This window comes from Varroa destructor, unplaced genomic scaffold, assembly GCF_002443255.2.
Source record: "Varroa destructor unplaced genomic scaffold, Vdes_3.0 BEIS01000007.1, whole genome shotgun sequence".
Lineage (NCBI taxonomy): Eukaryota > Metazoa > Arthropoda > Arachnida > Mesostigmata > Varroidae > Varroa > Varroa destructor.
Genome location: NW_019211460.1, coordinates 37,954,083 through 37,971,365, shown reverse-complemented (window position 1 = coordinate 37,971,365; position 17,283 = coordinate 37,954,083). Strand labels below are relative to the sequence as shown.

The 17,283-nt window shown below is 42.9% G+C and overlaps 1 protein-coding gene across 2 annotated transcripts in view; it reads right to left on the bottom strand.

Moving 5' to 3' along the window:
- The window catches only part of LOC111254153 (matrix metalloproteinase-20-like), a 44,717-nt gene that overhangs the window by 22,341 nt on the left and 5,093 nt on the right, over positions 1-17,283 (bottom strand). The window contains exon 2 of one of the 2 annotated variants that reach the window (XM_086974305.1): positions 1,118-1,241. The exons of the other annotated variant lie outside the window; for it this stretch is intronic. The gene's annotated coding sequence lies outside the window, so the exon portion shown is untranslated. The remainder of the gene's footprint in view (positions 1-1,117; positions 1,242-17,283) is intronic. 2 annotated transcript variants of the gene reach the window in all.

Here is a 17,283-nt window from a genome sequence, read left to right as displayed (position 1 = left end):
ATAGGTGCTACGACTGCTAAGACTACGTGGAAGGAAGAAGCAGGAAGGTAGTAGGATGGTCGTTTTATGCAGCCAGCTAATCGTCTCTAACCCACTAGGGACAGAGGCTACTTTCAATAATTACACGTTCGTTTTCCCATCTAACGCTGAGTTCTGTATTTAAACTTACAGCTCTGTCATCATTGCAACTGATTGTACTATTTCCTGCGTCGAGAGCGTTGCTACCTTATCGTACTTCATAGCCTTCATTTTTCTAAATACCTGCTTTTTCCTGCATAGCAAATTTCGTCTTTATATCTCCATCTTCCTTGTACCGAAGGCATCCGCCATTTGAAGTCAGTCAGGCCTTTCTCATGCTCTCCATTTCCGCAGCTACTGAATTACTTGCTCCATGATAATTACTACGCTCCCGATCTACCAAAACCTTCCGCGTGCGCCCCACTTACTCGCAGGCATACCTACACACGCACAGACGCGCATAGGCAAACTCATAAAGGCCCAGGAGCTGTACACAAAAGTGGGAGGGATCGAACAACGCACACAAGAAGCGCTTGTGTTGTTTCGTGATGGCTTCTCCTCCTTCGCGTTTTCCTGTTTGTTAACCAACTACAGAACCAAGGATTTACTGCAAACGCAGGCAGTGGCTAGCTCTGATGTTGCTTTAAAAAGGATCCAGCTATGAAGCGACGATCCTTTTACCGTAGTAGCTGCGTAGACGTGTGCTGCTACTAGCCAGCGGAGTAGGCAAGAGGAAATCTACTGAAACCCGCTCGTTTGCCTTACCGTGGGCTCATGGAAGAGGAAAAGGGGTGGCCTAGGCAGGACCAGTCGGTGTGCTTCATCTTTGGGACAGATTGTGTCAACTCCAAAACACTCTGTGCTTTCAGTCTAGCAGTCTTTCAGAGGAGGTCGGATTTGAGTTTATTTGAGGAATGTATGTGCGAAGATTGAAAATGCCCAGCTGTGTTTTAGAAGAGGTACAATGAAGCTAGCTTGGCGGCCAACAAGGTCTATTGGCCATGACAGCATTATCACACTAAAGGACAGAAAGATGGCGAAAAATAGGGGCATAAAGTAGTACCAGTGTGGTGCTGTGTTGTGTCGATATTATACTTACTCGTAGATAGTATATCAATAGAGTTCGCAAGGCTTCTGATTCCCCTTCTTTCCCAACTTGATTGTACTTAGCTTACCGAGTTTTCTTTTCTCCGTTAATCTCTGCATTGATGTATGCACACATTCTGAAAAGACACAACGTCTGGTGTTGTATAACAATCAATATGACGTATATCCTGTTCCAGACAAAATTAGTTCGCTTTGGCCAGTTGTATTGTCCACACGTAAATGGCGATGACAATCTATTTTAAATAACATGTTGCAAATTGTGCGCACGCGCGTCTTCCTCTTCCTTAGCATAAAGCTAAATATATATTTAATTAGAAGATCAAATTGTTCAGCCTATGCTCGCATTGAAGCGACAGGTATATAGGATAGGACATCAGCCGTGCGCTATTAGCCGGGTGAATTCCTGACCTCTCAGTGGCCTTTCTCGTTGTGGTCCAATTTGAATCTAATATGATTCCCGCCCATACTGCATGCGTTCCAAACAGCCAATGGATCCTTCTCTCGTTCGTTCATGGCGCTACTGCCACAGAATTGTTGGACTGCCGCCGTTTGAACTGGCAGTGCTGGTAGTGGTAATGGGAAGCATTGCGTCTAGGGTGTGCATGTGTGTGCTCACGGGCGGGGGGGGGACCGTGCGGCGCGGCGTATGCCCGGAATTCTATTGAGAGCAGTGCGGTCGAAAGGACTTCACTAATCGCTATTCTGGGTCATTCAGCTGAGTTGACTTATATATTTCTGCGGTTGTCAACTGCGTCAAGTGAATAGCAACAGAGCGACGGTTGACGCAAAGCGGCAGCAGTAGTTGTAGTAATTTTAATCTGGACACGGATTTGAGTGCCAGAATTGGCGCAACGATCAAATCGCCATCTGGCCTATAACGGCAACTTAGATAAATGTATCAATGGATTGAATGTATAGTCAGACGAACGCACTCACTGCTATTTGAAACGAAGTCGTATGTATACAGTGGTGACCTAAAATCGGATGCAAAAACATGACTTGAATAGTCGCTCCAAGAGTTGGATACATACATATCGAACCGACACATGTTCAAACACCGACGCCAAAATTTAGTTCAGTGGGGAAAGAGGGGGTGGGTGGATGATATCTTTGACCCCACAGACAATGCAGGCCAACCATCTCAATGGCCATCTCATGCAATTTTATTCTATATAGTTTCAAATAATCAGCCACAATCGACAACTAGATAACTGAACGAACTAGTGGGAGCACACAATCGGGAAGCAAACAGAAATAATATGGCGGTGACGATAATATCCGAGGCAGCGTTAAGCGGCTTCTGCATTGAGGTGTCGCGATATCGTCCGTAAGAGTATCAAAAGACGTCGATCTATTTACCCTGGCTTTGGTTTGACCAGCCTCGATTCCCCCCCCCCTCACTACCCCTCTTTGATTTGGCTTCCACTGCCATTGATAAAAGCTGCAAACAGATATAGACCACCAATCCCATTACACGGACTAATTACAATAACTCGAACACAACTGGTCTCCGATTCAACCGAATTCTAAGAAGTCCTAGCTTAACGGTGGGAGTCTCACGGGAAACGTTGAAGGTACCACAGACTGTTCACATATGATGAAAAAAATAGGTAGTGAGAATACTAATAAGTTAGTGACGGAAGTCTATAGACGGAGGGAAACCACGATGTATCTTGCATCAAGACGATATCTATAGCCATGGCGGTCAGTAATCATATGAGCCGTAGCTAAATCAGTCTTCATAATACTCTAAGAACGACTGGTGACAATCCATTTTGGGAACATCCTAACTACTCATAAAGCTTTTGAGGAAGGGCTTTTCTGGGATCATAGTATTACCTTCGTGTCATTGTTCCAGATTGAAAAATGCAGTATTTTTAAACAGCAGACGATACATCGATAGATCTATTTTTTTCAGGAAACATCAGAAAACGAAAGACCAACTCCTAAAGACAGAATTGAAGTCGTAACCAAAATGTATGCAGTCATATATAGCTATACTTGATAATCACCGAGGTACGATAAAAGTCACGAGGCAAACATATTAGCGCCGTTCAATTAGCCACACATTGATTTGATAATATTGGCGAAGCGCGTTCGCGTGATGGATGAACACGACTGCGATCACAAAGCATTTGTTATGACGAAAAGTTAACATGAACGTGATTCAATAGAACAAGCTTTTAATTACATTATGAAACACATTTTTTTGTATTCTCCCTTTAGACCTACGAACGGTCTAACGAGCCTGGGCATAGACAAACCGGACTCCGTGCTGTCTAATGAGATGCTTAATGGCAATACCGGACATAGAACTTGAAACATGGAGACCATCAAGCGTATTTAGCAGGCTGTTATCAATTGAGATGTATCGTTCTAACAAAACAAATTACTTCTCATAAAGAGATAGAACTTACGTGTACATACACTTGTTAAAAAATCAATCTGGCTAAATAATGGTGTGTGACACTTGAATTACTTAATAATTTTAACTAGTTTTTAGTTTGAGACCAGAATTTTTGTTGATATTGGACAAAAGGTCAGTTCGGTAAGCACTCCTAGAAGTATAACGTGGCACGTGGATGCGGATTGGAAATAGTCTGGGTCGTAGGCCTTAGCTTAGCTGTGGTTATCTTCTTCGTATACTTCAATGGGGAGCTCTCACGTTTCACATTTTATCTAATTATATCAAGTAATTCGATCATTCGACATGAGTGATTTGCGCATAGATACACCACTGGTTCTGTTTACCATTTCAGAACGTCGTCGGTAGCTCTACAGCGACCTACAACAATTACCAGCCCCACTTGTGAACGAACACAAAAATGACGCCGTTCCTGATCGGCTTTTCCATCTTTTAATTGTTTTTCCGGTTCTTTTGTTCCTCTGCCCGAGCAACTGCTATTTGATATTTTTCATTGATTGCCTTCTGTGCCTAGAACGTAAAATGGGCGTAGAAGACCTGCCTCGTTTGGGTTTCCGAAACAATCACCGACCGATCAGCATGACGACGCGCGGAATCGAAGGCGATCAGAACATGCATAGGGAATGTAATAGGCATATAGATTCAAAAGATGCGTTGACGTAGAAACGGACGAACCGGTATTACACTGTTCAGCTGTGATTAGTGGGTAATTGCCTGGAGCTGCACACACGAACTTCACTGTCGCCGATTGCAAGGGTGACTCATATCGTTTATTAAAGTTTTTTTTTTATATTGGTAAAGACACCCAGTTCCGCCTGCCCACTCTGATCTCGCTTCCGACTGTTAGATCCGAATAAGTGAAGTCTGAGAACAGGAACCAGTCGCATCGGGTTAGAGGCGAACGCCACGCTTGTAGTAATAGGACGGCGACGTCGAGCTTTAACGTCGCCAAAGCTGCCGCTGCCTCCAAGTGTCCATTGGCCAATGAAAGGAGGAGAATATCAAAAAAGGGAACGATAAGGAAAAAACAGTAAGATAAAGCCTTCAAGTTACTTCACTTCGAAAACGGAAGTAAATGGCAATGGGAAACAGGGAACTCCAGGCATAGCGGAGACGCGCCTTGCTTTATAATTTTGCTATTGCCACCCCGCTGGCACAGCCGTCGCCTTCCCGTCGTCATCGATCCTTCTCCGTTCTGTGCTCGTTCGAATATTTTTTCCCGTCATACTTCCCCACCCATTCCCTTCCTAAGCAGCCTTCAGCTCGTTTTCTAACTCGCCTTAGCACTTTTGATTTTCCCGTCGATTTTTATTTGCACGGAAGCGATGGGCAATACTCGCTCATGGAAATCTAAAACGGCAAGTTATAGATTGGCCTTTGGAGGGTTGCGTGTCGGTATGGATACGATGCTAATATAATCTAATAAATGTTGTGGCATGTTCGGACTCTACGTGAACATCTCGATACATATCGTAATGTTATCAATCGACTCAGGTTGGTCTAATGTCACTGATCGAACAATGAATAGAATAAATGAATATGGGTTGTTGATTTTTGTAAATCACCCTCTACCGTTTTAGTAAGCCTTTGTATTATGACTTCCAGGTCTCTGAACTAGCTTTTCTCGCATCTCTGTCGCCGCCTGTAGAGATGTGCCAATTGCCATCGTGGATCATGGTCGTTTAAGTAATTACAATAATAAGCGGAGTCCCGTTACGACGTCATCATTAAACTACGATTTTGTCGAGCTGCTTGAGCGGTTTCGAGTTGGCTCTGTTGTTCGTTACAACAGGAACGCAGAAAAAACGAGTTTCATTGTTGTTGACCTCAGCGTTGTAGGCATATACGCATGTTGCTGAGACGAAGACGACGCCCACCCTCGATACGCTACTCCAAATGCACTCCGTATTCGAGCCGCTTACAGGATGAAGGCAACAGGATGGCGCCTTCCATCTTCGCTCATTATCAGACGTGACCTTTGAAAGGCACGTGTGAGGTCTGGCTTTGCAGAAACGTATAACGATGTATGTCTCGCCGATTTCCTGACGTGAGGTTTTTTCCGTCGCTTAGTAACTCTCCAGGAGATCATCACTTTGACGAACGAGGTTAATCAGCTTTCAGGCTCGGCCTAGTGGACCTGCAACAACGGTCGGAACCCAACTACTTGTGGGCATTTTGCGAGATAGGAGGCCAACAGTCGCCGTCCATCTTTATTTTCTTGATTTCGATTTATGCTTGGAACGTCTTGTGCTCCCTTTCAACTTCAAAGCTGACAGCTCAGTACCAATAGAAACAGTAACAACAAAAGATAGATAAACAGTACGTAAAGCCTCCTATAAAAATACGGTTCGAAGGGCAACATGTGTTTCAGCAACAACAACTATAGCAACGTATACGGATTTCTTTGTAGCAGGAAAGTTAATGAGCGTGTGTATGTCCTTGTTTTTAGTTGACGCCGAGTTCCGAATCGAATCGGATCGAGAAGTCAGCCTTCACTTGACAAGAAAGCCACTCCGTTGCGGATTCAGAGTAGCTTTCAACAAACCTTGAGATCTATAAGCAGTGGCGCAGAGACCGCTATAGGGCTCGCGGAGATTGCGCACAAAATACCACTGTGTGATCGAGTCCCCGCTACTGCTGCCGCCGCCGCCGCCGCCACCGCCACCGTGATGCTCGGGTTCTCCGTTCCCGTTGAAAATGATGACCGCTGTGCCCCGTGGTGGCAATTCTGGAATTGCTTCTGACTGGGTGGACAACGGATGCGTGCAACGCTCGAGCCGTACAGCTGCTACCGTTGGAGTTATTTGATAAGAAATTACCGAACGCTGTCGTACCTTTGCTTGAAACCGGGAGGTTTCGGAAGAGCGGAAGGCAGCTACTCGTTATTCTTCTACCCCGAACGACGCACATCCAGTTCAAGCTTCTGTGCCGTAGTTCAAATCTCAGTCTCATTACACTCGGGTGAAACTCCCTCAGGGTCAGGCTAGGAGGAAGGAAATTTAGAAACAGGAAATAAAATAAATAAAGCGAAGCACTGATTGGAATCGTTTTGTGTGGGGGAGAAGGGAGAACGGCGCGCAGTGGATGTATTTTCAAATTGTCCTATTGGAATCCTGTGGTTCTATCCGCATGTGTGGCTGTGTAGAATTATAAGCGACCGAGGCGTCTGTTTCTGTTCAGAAACGATCGCATTGTAATACTTGGCAGAATTATTCTATGACCATATTAGTATTGGATTGTCGATCATGCGAATCCTGCCACTTGCCAGTCGTTCGACAAGCCTTTATTTTGAGTTGCCTCGCTCAAATGTCAAGTTCGCGTAATGTTCAAATAAATAATAATCATTACAAGGTCATATTGTGGGCATAATGGCGGTAGGTGCAACGAACATTGTTTTGTCAGCTAATAGTGTTCTGCTTTGTCACTCGGTCGAACTTGTTGGAAGTAATAGAGTGATCGAGTACCTCTCGGAGTCACTGTGGATAATCTAATTTACTTCAATTAGGCCGAATGTTTAGCTTGATGAAGTGTTACAGCTGGATTTAAGAGCCCTCGGAGGCTTTCAGCTTCCTCAGACAGCACGGATAAATCGTCTGAAAATTCCATGTGTATAATAATAGTAGATAGCAGAAGTCGGAGCATTTCTATTTACTATTCTGATTTAATAAATAATGACGTTCGTTGCACCTGCAAAAGTTGCTACACTGATTAATTGCGTCACTCAGTGTTTTTGTCTAAGCATAGTCGTTAGCCGTACTTCCTTTCAACGCAAATACTTCTCTCCTATCGGTGTTATTAACTAGCAATGTAAAAAGAAAAATATAGGCATTTAATAGACAGCCACAATAAAAAAGACTGGAAAACTAGATTCGGTGAAGGTACAGATGGCACCCCCAAAAGAAACATGACGGATCTTCTCGAATATTCGAGGCCAGCCGCAGTCTCGTGTTGCAATATAAACTATAAGATGCTGTCATATTAAATACCACACCAAGTTAACTTAATGCGATCTAGCAGTTGTTTTAACCGTCTTTACCATATTTAGTCAGTACAGCTAACCCGATCGCCATTTTTAGGGAGAAAAAAAATACATTCATTTATATATTATAGTTTCGTAGGATAGCCTTTATATTGACATGGATCTACGCAATACCACGATCAAGAACGAGGCTTTCAAGGCGCTCAAACAACCAGAACTCCGAGCAACACGCGTAACTTGTTTAACATATATAATAATCGTATAAATTTATTATTATATATGTTATAAAGTCTATAGTAGAATCGTGATCTGATGATGTTCCTTTTCGTGTATGTGTAAATATCTGATTCTATGCGGATCCGCCACACTGGCACTTTTCAGGAAGCTTATCCTATTTTTTTCATGTCTTTCCATGCGTTTAGTTTCGCTTTGGAAAGCTGCTATTTTGAAGGAACAGCGGCTTTTTCAACGTTCTCTTCGCGTTTTGCTTTACGTATTTGGGCCTGGCTTGCTATCGAAAGATGGGCCTACGGGGCGGCTGTGCGCAATAACGGGACGGGGAGCATTCCTGTACTGTGTGTGTGGGTTTTGTCAAGTGGGACGAAAGCGCGTCGGACATTTCGAACTTGGAGGGTCGTTTCAACATCGTGTACTCTGTCTTGCCTTCTTGCGGCTGCTGCTGAGCAGGACGTGCAGCAGGACGTCTTCGACGGTGACAGTGGTGGTGATGGTGTTGCTATAGCCACGAAGCGAGAGTAGGTTAAGGCATGAGGGTACCAACGACGGGTAGTAACGAAGCAATGAGGAGGATGGGAAAGTCAGCAGTGGTAAGAAAGAGCCGTGAATAGGTACCCCTCTCGCCGATTGGGACGATAATAGTAGCGGCCACTAATGCTACGCACAAAGGTTGAGGCAACAAATGCGACCAGCCACTCGTGGAATCTCCTTGCAGAACAACAAGCAAAGAATGACGAACGCATATCTTGCCGTTTTCGGACACGATAGGCTTCCCGCCATCTCGTGCCATGTACCATAATCTCGGTCCTCTTGATCCTGCAAAATTGCGTGTGGCTGGCGTCTATTTGCGACAGCATGTAAGACAAGCGCTGCTATGTATAAGATATTCACTATAAAGTAATGGCCGGTCTACAAGCACGTAGGATTAAACGCATCGAATTAGAGCTAAAGCGCGTTGGAAACGTACATTGGAAATAAGTATAAATCGACTACTAGGCACATAAAAGCGAGGAGCTCAACAAGGACGCTTTAAAATTTTGCCAAAGGTTAGCAGGAATATGTGTCTTTCCAACGTAGGTATAATAAAATCCCGGTTTGTTGCCTACAGTCATTCCAGTGAAGCACCAGGGTTGAGTACCGAGAGCTGTTAAAACTAAGTTAACCGTATCATATATGATGAACCCTTAGGCAAATATCAAATTCATACAGTGCCAATGCAAATACAGTCCGTAACTTTATTAATGATTAATTAAGCGTTCACGCAGCTGATGCCGTGCCGAAAAATATTATATCAGTCATAGTTACTTGTGGTCACCGCCATCTAGCCATGACTCCCTGTATTTTTGTATGTTCGTTTTGAGATAGTTAATTATAGCTGATGTTTGTGCTGACTAGACTATTTAGCGGTGAAAATCAAACCTCAGTTAGTGTACCCATCAGACTTCTCGCTAGGTAAACAGGGAAACCTCAGTATAGTGCGGAACTCGCTAATCGTTGGTCCTCGCTGCAGGCAGAGCGTACGACTTGATGGCTATCGATCGTATTAATCAGGAGTAATTGCACGAACGGTACGATTGTCAGAACAGATATCGGTGCTTAAGCATATTCGAGTGTTGCTCGTTTAGATGGCTGAGCAAAGTGAAGTTAGACGAAAGCCCTTAATAACGATCAGGATCAAGATGGAGAAGGTAAAAAAAAGCTGCTGATCAGCAGTTACACTGATCGTTTCGATAAGTACAGTCATCCGCTGCCAATACAAGGGGTCAGGTAAAATAAAGTTGGCCATAGAAGTGGTTTAAAATCTATAGAGAAGAATATAGAGGCTAAAGGATTATTTGGCCAAGTTCCGAGTTCGGCAAAAGACCCCTTGCTTAAGGAACGAACACAAAAGCACTGATTTTGAACAGTATCTGGCCGATCAACAATATGTATGCGTCTAGAGATAGGGTATAGATCTAAATGTTCTCAGAATTGCTTCAAATTTCAATCACTAGGAGCCACACTGTCTAACCAACAATTGTAGCTAAATATATCCTTTGCTCATCGCATGGATTTTCTTATAGCGTCAAGAGATTGCCGTACACGCACAGCGCATTGGGGGCGGCGGCGGTGCTCGTGGTAGCACTATTGGTGGTAGGAGTGATTTATTTCTTCGAAGAAAGGGATGGAAAACGGTAGAATCTGTAAATGAGCTCGACTATGCTACGGGGTGTTATATACCTAAACATCACCATTGACATCGTTCCCATGAAGGCCAGCAGAAGCGTCAGTCTGCAGGTAGTTGAATGGGTGTCATTGACTGCTCATGTGCCGGCGACGACAGTGATGATCGACGGGGAGGTTTCGGTGAATTGAACGAGAGCCTTACCGCAATATTCTAAGCTAATGTTCGGTAGATGACAACAAACACGTGGACGTTGACGAACCCTGACTCGCATATTGTAAATAAACGTTGGCTTGTCTCATTCGATAATTGAAAAAAGGGCAACAAACTGTAGGGGCTTTCGCAGCAGCAGCATGCGCGTTCAGCTCTCCGTTTGTTTAGACTGATCATCACAGAAGATAGATAGCTGTGCTACAATCTGATAGGCGAAGCGTTCGCATAGTCATCTGCAAGACACAAGCGTTTACAGCCTGAAAATTTTCGACTAGCAACCTCCCTCGAATCAGTGTAGTCGTATACTCGACCGATAGAAAGAGAAAATTACTTCAGTTCCTTCAAATGAAATAGATGAGTTATTTAATGATCTTCGCCTGCAAAGCTGTAGTATCCGTTAAAAAGATTGAAATCGTCTCCTGTGGAATAAAACTATCATGTTGTCCTAACAGAGTAAAGCTACAGAAGAACCCTTTGCAACGATCAATAGCAGAGTGATTTTCGCGATCAGCACCTATTCGACCACACTTTGGATTCGTATCTCGAAGGGGCAGATCTCAAGTCTATATATGAAAACGCCCGGCGAAAGTTTAGACGACACAGACTTTTTTAATTTATTGTTACCTGATCTGGTGACCTTTTATTTCAGGCTTGACTTCGATGAAAAGTTACCTCGAGGCACACGCGAATCATATATACAGCTACTACTACAGGTCATCAAATCGTGTCCTTCGAGTCAGAGAGTACGGTTACAGCAGTAAAGGAGACAAGCCAAAAGCTGTACAGCCGAAATCACAGTTACTGACTAAGTAACTATGACAACTTATTCATTTATATGCAGCCAGCATGGAGCAAATTAACAAATACGTTTAGACGATTTAGTGACCCAATGACAAAGTATATCTGTCTGTTTGCTCCAATTTCTCTATTCAGCTCAGCTTCTCTCAATAAATAATACAAAAGAGGTCAAACTAGGAACAAAAATTCGAAAAGGACTATCGGATGTTATGCTTCTGTTTATCAGATGTTTTTTTTTTTGCTTCCTGCTCTACATTATATTACGCTTTCGTCGGTGTTAGGTTAATATAATGGCCCCGTCGAGCCACATTTTCCGAACAAATTATTAAAAATAAGTAGAACGATATTATACGAAGGAATCGGATGTATAAAACACAAGTCTCAGTCAAGATGTGTGAATGCGCCCTGTAATTTGAAGAAAAATTGTAATAGATTATTTAATTATGACCTCTTTCGGAGATTTGCTCGAAAATCGTTGAGAATATGCAAAAGAAACGCGGGGCAAGGCAGAAAGTTCATATAGGCGGATGCCTATATAAACTTGTGTATTTTTAAAACTCGATGTAAAAAGTGCAGCATCGGATTTTGAAGGAACTTTTCGATTTTTTTTACCATCCTATAATACGGACCCGCAACTCGGGTTCAACGAAACACGCACAAAATTGGGCTATTTTTTGTACGCCTCTGCTATCCTTGCTATGTGGCCATGTCCTTGGAATCACCTCTTTCGTATAACGTCCAGGACCATTATGAGGTCTAACCTAAATGAGTCCCGCTGAAGGCTCACATAACAAATCTATGAAACGATACGACAACCAGATACCGTGGTAACAATTTGCGAACGTTGAACTAACGTTAATCGCAAATCCCTGGTTTTCATGCAACGCAGAGAAATGCGTCTTGTTGTGCCCAGACTAGGCCGTCCGAACACTATTGTATTTGGTGGATATTTATTGATAGTTTCAGCCAGTTAATAATAAAATAATAATTTTTTTAGTTGAAAATTAATCAAATGTAAAATATATTCCAATAGATAAATATATTGGATTATTGCCACGGATCCTAATCAGTGGAGATCTCAAAACAACTGCTCACTTTCGAAACTATGAGTGCACGATCTGGCTATAGTTCATCTTATATCAGATATAACGCAAATAAAATTTGTTTTTCCTTTTTCTTTTCCTAGGCAGCCGTGGATAGTATATATCAAGGTATTAAAAGCGTCCTTAACATCACGTGAAAGAGATCTCTTGACTGCGACATTTCCATTATATTTCTGTCTATGATAAGACCTTGTCGATTGTTTTCAGAGTAAACCTGTGCTTTCTAAATCTATACCGATTATCGAAGAGTGGGGCTACGGAGTACGAAGGAAAAAAACAGGCTAATAAGCGGCTCAAATGGAGCAGCGGGGTTAGTGTATAATTGACGTTAGGTTAAACGTAACATTAAACGACAAAAACTAGTTAAATCAGCGGCTAAGTCTGCGAAGCATAGCTCGCGGATCTCTCTGGTAACACTAGTTCAATGCATCATTACTGGATTAAAAACAACTTACGCGTATGTTCCTTTGAAGACGAACTCCTCATTCGAGCTTACCAATCACAGAGGACACAACTCTCTTGCAGAAAGCTTTATTCGATGAAAAGCCTATACGATTCTAACGTTTTTTAGTAATATCGTAGAGGGTTTTCCAGTAAACTGCTCGTAGAAATGATACTAACAGATGCCGAAAAAGTCGATTTGATTCGTCATGGCGCCGCAAATAGATAGCAAGTTCCATTTGGATAGGCTTCTCGCATCACAAGGGCGGAAAAGCAAACCAGAGAGGAGATGCCGTAATACTCCTTTTTTGTGGCAATAGGCCACTGACTCCAGGGTCAATTTCGGTGTCCTTCCGATAACGTTGGGCCAACTGTTTCTACAATGGCAATACCATGACAACATGCATTTATAAACAATCCGACATAATAACGATAGATTTACTATATAGAGCTAATATTAGTAAGCGCAGTAGAAGGCACAGGGAAATCTTGTGTCTTTCTAAATCTAACCTAAAAAATAAACTTAGACACTATACGACAGTCTTTATAATGATACTTTTGTGTACGGTGTTAACAGAGTCCTACTGCTGATACCAGTACTACGTAAGTTAGAGAACAACTTCCAGTCACTAACTTCCATTAAATCTAAGACAAAAAAAGAACAGGTACAATAACAATCCTAATGGCCTACGTGCTAATGGTTTCAACGATTTCGTTTTCGAATAGAAATATAGATGTCCCCTTGGAAACAGATACGAGATCCAGTATACGTATATAGGAGTGTATATATTAATATATACATAATATTATTTATATAATCATAGCTGGCTTGCAGTCTATATGTGTGTATGTGTGTGTAAGTGCATTGGCTGCACGATATCTTTAGGAAAGGTTAGGAATAGGAGAAAGACAAGCGGGTGCACCAAAGGCTTTATTGGCAACTCAGAGCCCAAAATGAACGGATGAAAGGCCTCCATTGGAGAACAAAGGAAGCATAACGCCTTAATTAGCAGTTAATTAGGTTAACGAGTCAACTTTACTAACCAAGTACTCCTACGGTTGCTGCCTCGGCCTGAATTACAGTGGCAACAACAACAACAGCGGAAACAGAAACAGTAGCTCTATACAGCGCGCGATATGGTCGTCCGAACTTATTCAGATCACCAATTTGCTGCCTTTTGATCGCTGGGCGTTGTTTCATTGTACTTTTACCGTATTATATTGCATAGGAGTATGACTATAAATGCTTGTACGTTGCACGTTGGTTTCTTATATGAGGCTTTCCTAGAACCCAAAAAAAGGGTGTGTCGAGGCTTGCTGCGAATAAAAGGGTCCTTATTTTTTAGCAGTATTCAGATAGCAAAATAGCAGACGACGATGACAGTTGCAAGCCATACCAGTTTTTGTTTTTTCTTGAAAAACTACTTGCGCGACCGAAATTTTGATATTCGAACAATTTCGAAGGTGCGGAATGTACATATGTAGTTTGCTGGTAATAGAGATTATACTTAGTAAAGATTTGCCAGCGTGAAATGCTTGGAAATATAGAAGCAAATTTTCAGTTGGAATGATATATCGTGTCTTCACCAGCTTAGCACAGTAGAACGAGAAACTTTATATTAGGCAAGTTCTCGCGATAGACAACTTCCGAAATAAAGGAGTGCAGAGGAACCATTTTCACTTCCAACTCATAGATATATGAGCGCATATCAATTCAGGCAAAGTGGAAATAAGGAAATGGCAAGTGTATTGTTGATGCACTCGACGTCTTTTCCTGTAATCAGAAGGAAAAAGCCTAACTGAGAACGTAAAAAGGAGCACTTTCAAGAACGAACAACATTATCAACTTGAGCTGGATCGAAGTAATGGTAGGGGGCGGTCAATGGGGAACGCTTTCACCGTGAACAACACATCGTCGACCGTTGCTAGAAAGCGCTTCAAACGACAGGCCACAATCCCCCCTGGTGGACAACGAGGATCGAAAGACACCTAAGTGCTCAGCAAACAAACGAAACACAACGCCAGTTAGCTGCAAACGATGGCACTTCGGGCCTGCAGATGTGCGGAAAACGCGTCTAGCATTTGTACTATAGCGCAACGATGCCACTTCGCCATGGTAAACACACTTACCACCTAAAACGGAAGGAGTACTCGACAGAATTGCCTCCGTCGACATGAGAATACACCCCCTGCACACATGTACAATGCACACCAAACTGATAGATGCAAGACCCTGTGACGTGTGCGTACTCACAATAGCTAACTTTTGTTACACACAGTGGATCTATAATATATAGAAATATAATATAATGATTCATGTAAGAATAGAGGCGCGAGATGAAGGGCATATATGTATGAAAAAAAAAACAACAATCAATGCATTTCCAACCATATCTGGTTTAAAAGATTGATCTTTGCGGATTTACGTATGTCATCGTTCGGGCGGTAAAGCGTGGCAATGAGTTGTACACCCAGCATTCATGACTTCCAATTGTTAGTTACATATGCATATATGTGCCTATAAGTGAACTAACGGAGAAGTACTGTGAAATCGGCCTATCTATATAGTTACGTGCGCAAATAGGGAAAATAATTCCCGAAATAGGCGAAAACTATTTGCAAGGTAAGGGAAATGGTCGACAATCTGCCCCGTTTTCTGGGAAGGAGAAGGTACTGTGATGATCTTTAGCTGTATGAGTTATATTTCTCTGAACAGTTATTGCAAAGGCATATTACTCGCTGGAATATATATCTTTGGCTTGTACAAAGGCATATTTTACACGTAGCCAGGGGTGGAAACGACTGCAACTAGGCGTGGCACGGGTATATATAGCCCCCAACTACTTTGTAGTGCCAGTGCCAAAAACTACGGTTACTAGCCAATTTGGGTTGTAGCTCTCCAATAGTCAGTAGTCATTTGTTACGAAACATATAGTTGTGTACACGCACAAGATTTTGAAATCTTTACCACTAGATATAGTATCCTATCGAGAAGAAGCTAACCTACATATTTGTGTGCACGTGACTGTGAAACGGTAGGCTAGCCAGTATTATGCGTACATATTAAAGCCCTGGGGCCCATCCACAGTAATGACACTTCTATTAGTCGACAGTTTCGTTCTCTCTGTCCATAGCTAACCTTTTCGGCTTCCCCAACAGCAGCGGGGGCTACTAATTTTCCACTCGTCGTCGTTCTCTTCTTCCAACTCGTCCAATCGATACACCGGCGCCTGCATAGACGACGAACGCGTCAGATACGATCGGAAAGTGCAGTCAGCAAAGGGCCTGTCTATATGTATATGGGAAAACATGTAGCTACCAACGGTTAATATCTTGCCGCCAAAGTTCTTGGAAATGGCTGTTGGCCTGCACTGACCAGAGCACAGGCTCCTACTTCTGAGGTGTCTCACCCTGTCTGCTAACACTGTCTCGTAGTTCGGTCCTGGCATGCGCTAACCTTGTTCAGTTCCACTGACCGTGCCCAGTAACACACGCTATAACCCAAAGTACCAGCTCTCAGTTTCCTTTCTCGTACTCCGCCACTATTAGTCCTGTGCGGGATTTCTGCCTTCGCTTGGCGAAGCTATAGCCTTTTCCAGCTTTCCCATATGTTCTAATTATCGACCGATTAGATGGGCGCATCAACCATTGGCCCGTGCAAGGCAGGGAATGACGATGCTATCGAGAACTGAAGCGGCAGGATCGAATGTATAGCACTCCATATGCATCGATGCAGCCATGTCCAAGATATAGCCAGGCTTACGAACTGACGGCCTAACTGGCTGCTGCCACACGCAAAAAACGACTAGACGTACTGCGGTTTGCACGAAGCAACAACCAACCCAAGTTGCCATATCCTTACAAGGTCATCAAGCCTGAGACACTTATTTTGAAAGGTCGCTAGGAGCTGTAGAGGTCGCGCTAAGTAAACGTTCCACTTCCTACACAGTAGAAAATGCGGATATGAGAATATCTGTATTAATGTGAGGAGTCTACAAATACTATTATTCGTTCCTTCAGGTGTATTATAGTACTTTGGACCTTCTTCGGTTTTGACAAACGCACGTAAGTAAGGTAGATTGAGAGCCTTTAATTTGCAATTCTAATTACTCTATTACTGATCGCTGGTAACGGCCGACGTTTCTCGTTCTTTTCTTTTTTACATGTAACAACTACATCATTGGTTAAGGACTCTCAGAATGTTTTTTTTTTTTAGGTTTTACCATGAGCTGCAGTGCTATTCAGCGTTCTGCTTGGCTAACGTGCGTAACTGTTGCTATCAGCCGCTGCGAAGAGCTCAAGTGTTTCACGGTCAGCTGAACTACTTCACAGAATCGTAGGAAAGATGTAGATGATTTAGCGGAGTCAGCTTGGCGAACTTACGCGAAAGCAATGATTAAAGAGACAAGGCAGTATGATCAACGATAGAACAAAGCCGATCGAAAACGATAAGGAGTCCTCTTTGGTCGCGGCTGGAGATATTTTTTACAGACGAAGCACACTTACGATAACTAATTAATGCAAGTATCCTTAAATTCGATCGACTGGCAGCATGTTATCTCGTCTGAGCAGACTTATAACATACACAGATGAGGCCTGCGAGCGAAAGCGGGGCCCACAACCTTCAGTTGAAGATTCTACATACTTTAAAGGATAGATCTGTGTAGTTCCTTCAGCACACGATGCGGCAAGTCTCGTAACCCGTCGGTTTATTGGTGATAACATACGAAATGCTGACTTAATTGGTTCTATCCCCAAACTGCTCGTTTTTCTGCCTGAAAAATACTTATTGTTAGTG